General features: G+C 44.7%; 1 pseudogene across 1 annotated transcript; it reads right to left on the bottom strand.

Moving 5' to 3' along the window:
- Positions 1 to 282: 282 nt before the first annotated feature.
- Positions 283 to 3339, bottom strand: LOC148007053 (sperm motility kinase Y pseudogene; annotated as a pseudogene). Its single transcript, XR_015646142.1, has 2 exons — positions 1755 to 3339; positions 283 to 1022 (listed from the first exon to the last, which is right to left on the bottom strand). The product of XR_015646142.1 is annotated as a sperm motility kinase Y pseudogene (transcript).
- Between the last annotated feature and the right edge of the window lie 59 nt (positions 3340 to 3398).

Here is a 3398-nt window from a genome sequence, read left to right as displayed (position 1 = left end):
GTGTGCAGCTGTGCCAGTCTTGTTCACTATGGGATGGAAGAGGTCCCTGACCTGTGAGCCTAGAGGTGAGCAGGGGATCTTTGCTCCATTCTGAGACTGAGAAAGGCAGGATGCCCACTCAAGGGTCCATAGCAGGGAAGGTTTTCAAGCTATGACAGTGCTGGAAAAGCCTATACAAGGCACACAGTTATCAGTGATGTGTTTGCAGGGAGTCCAAGGAACCAGCTTTGTACTGATGCAGGTGGGCAAGCATTTATCATCCACCTCGCACTATGACAGCAATGAGAGTATTGCTTAAGTTTTATTTCATAGATTTGATCCCTGACCAAAATACCAAAAACTGCACCCTTAATGATGTAGCAAATAGAATAGTGGATGCTAGGCCAGGAACCTTTGACTCTTCTAATACCATTGTGTATTTCCGAGCAAGGAAGGAGAGGTATCAATGGACAGCAGTCTGTTTCCCCACGAGTACTCTACCACTGAGTTAGTAGCCTTAGCCCTCCTCACCTCTAGAAAAAGGGTGTCACTAAGTTGTCCAAGCTGATCTTAAACTCATGATGTAGACCAGGCTAGCCTTGAAGTTCTGATCCCCTACCTACTGTGTGTCTTGAGTGTCTGGTATTACAGGCCCGTTTCTCTATGGATTAGTAGCCCATGGAAGAGTCCATGATCCCATGACCCTCTAGTTCTCACCCTGTGGATCTATTGGCCTAAGGGGGAGATGGAGTCCATCTGAAGGGATGGGTCAACAAGACAACTCTGTAGAGTGGGGAACTCATCATTCATATTGGGTCCCTGCTGGGAAGAGGAGAAATCAAGAGGAGGGAGGAGATTGGTGTTGGGGAATCCTCCTCTTCCTCCTCTTTCTCCTCCTCCTCCTCCTTCTGCTGCTAATGATGCTGGTGCTATTGCTGTTTCTCCTGTTGGTGCTGTAGCTTCTGCTGGTGTCTTTTCCTTGGCCATGTGTCTGAAATCACCTCCTGTTTATACTCAGGACATGACAGAATTTCAAGATGGCACTGTGAGAGAAAAAAAGTCAATTTATTCTAAGCAAAAATCTTATGCGGTAGAATACTTAGATTACCATTTGGAGCTTTGATTGCCTTATTATTTTATCAAATCTTCTCTTCTACTTCTCCGTTAAGATTTTTGAAAGAAATCATTTAGAAATGTTACATATATATATATATATATATATATATATATATATATATATATATCAATTGCTAGGTCTTAGGAATGAAAAAATCAGTATGCAAAACAATATGCATGCATGCAGGATTCTGACCATCAACAATAACCAACAAACTAGGTTGTTGATACTTATTCAGTGACAAACCTTGTTATTAATTTTAAGGCTTAATGGAGTGGGATGTTACATTTGAAAACATAAGACTCTGTTCTGCAGCACTTGGGATTGATGACCACATGTGCTAGAACCAGTAGCCCATGGATGAGTCCATGAGCCCATGAATCTCTAGTCCTCACCCTGTGGGAGCTATTGGCCTAAGGGGGAGCTGGAGTCCATCTGAAGGGATGGGTCAACAAGAAAACTCTGTAGAGTGGGGAATTCATATTGAGTCCCTGCTGGGAAGAGGAGAAATCAAGAAGAGGGAGAAGGCTTGGTGTTGGGGAAACCTCATAAAAGAACTTACAGAAGATACAAGGTAAGAATTGTGGGGAAAATGGAAACCAGAGACAGAGGAAGGACCAGCAAAGAGCAAACTAGAAAGGACAAAGCACGAAGGTACCTGGGCTGTGCCTGCTGCTTGTTATCTGGACTCTCCCTGTGGCTCATTTCTGGGGTGAGATTCTGTTCTGCCCCAGGCGAGGTTTCTTTCTCCTTGGCAAGCAGCAACAAAGCTTTATCAGGGCATTTGCTATATTCCTGGTCCACCCGTTAAAACCTGTGCCGGACCCTGCTGGAGATGGGCTTATCCTCTAATGGGGCTCTGTGGGAGACTAGATTATCTTCTTTTATTTCCTTGTTGCTACTCTTCTCACTGAAGATGCTTGTTGTTTGAATGTATGGGACACTCATGGCACATTTGTGATAGTGGTCCTCTGTAGGTGTCATCGGTAGTGGCCTGAGACGACCAGCCACAGTGGACCTTCTTCCTCCTTTTGGATGAACCTTCTGGCCATAATGAGATACGTGACCTTGGGAGAATGACACCTGCAAGGTGTCAAGGACTGTCAGGCTTCCACTCCTCTTTCTTTGTAATCTAAAAGCAGCAGCAGGATCAAGGCTAGGAAATGGGGCTGCAATGGGACTCACTTGCTGTGCCTGGGCTGTGCAGCCATACCCCGGGAGAGCCTGCTGTTGTAGGAAGCAATAAGTTGCCATTTCCTCATTATATTTTCTTTTTATTAGGGAGTATTTTATTACAGAGGCTTGAAATCCCATGCATTTCATCGCACCCAAAATTTCAGGGTCTGGCCTGGGGGGAAGCAGTTCTTCACAACGAACTGTGAACCCCTTCCCGTGTTCTTTGAACCAGGCGTGTTTCATCACCTCGCTGGCTGTTGGTCTATACATTGGATTTACTGTTAGTAATTGACTAAGGAGGTTCTCCAGGTCTTCTGAAACCCCACAGGGGGCAGGATACACCCCTGCAACAACTTGTTTTTGTAATTCTTGGATGATCACAGAATCAAAGGGGACCTTTCCCACTACCATATAATAGACGACCACTAATATTGTCCACATATCATTCTTCATCCCGTCATACAGAAGTCCAAGGAAGCGTTCCGGGGAACCAAAAGAATACGCACCGCAGTGCTGGTTTAGCATTTGTCCAGGTTGTGTTTCGGTGCTAAGCCCAAAGTCGATGACTTTGACCTTTTTGTTTTTATCAATCATTATATTGTCCACTTTCAGGTCTCGGTGAACAATCCCCTTTCCATGGCAGTAGCTCACTGCTGATAATATCTGTTCAAATATTTGCCGGGCCTCATCCTCCTCTATGTGCTCTGACTCTCTGATGTACTGGTAGAGTTGTTGGCCTTCCACCAGCTCTATTATGAGGTATATTCTAGTTTTGTTTTCAATGACTTGTAAGAGAGAAACAATGTTGGGGTGGTTGATCTTTCTCATTATGTTTGCTTCTGTCATGGCTGGCCGGAACCACTGCTTGTTCTTTCGGAGAACTTTGACCGCCACTCGGGTTCCTGTGAGCCGGCGGTGGGCCAGGAGGACCTTGGCATAGCTTCCTTTTCCAATAGTCTTCATTACTTTATATTGGGAATGAAAGGTTCCCTCCTGAGAGATACTGGGATCGGGACTAGAAGGTGGTAACTCCTCCTCAGTCTCTGTAGGCATTTTATCAGTACTAATGCTACCTAAAAATAACAAACAAATGGAATCAAATAATGAAAAAGATGGAGCAATTCAG

This window comes from Rattus norvegicus, chromosome 1 (assembly GCF_021556685.1).
Source record: "Rattus norvegicus strain SHRSP/BbbUtx chromosome 1, alternate assembly SHRSP_T2T, whole genome shotgun sequence".
NCBI lineage: Eukaryota > Metazoa > Chordata > Mammalia > Rodentia > Muridae > Rattus > Rattus norvegicus.
This window is presented reverse-complemented; position numbering and strand designations above follow the sequence as displayed.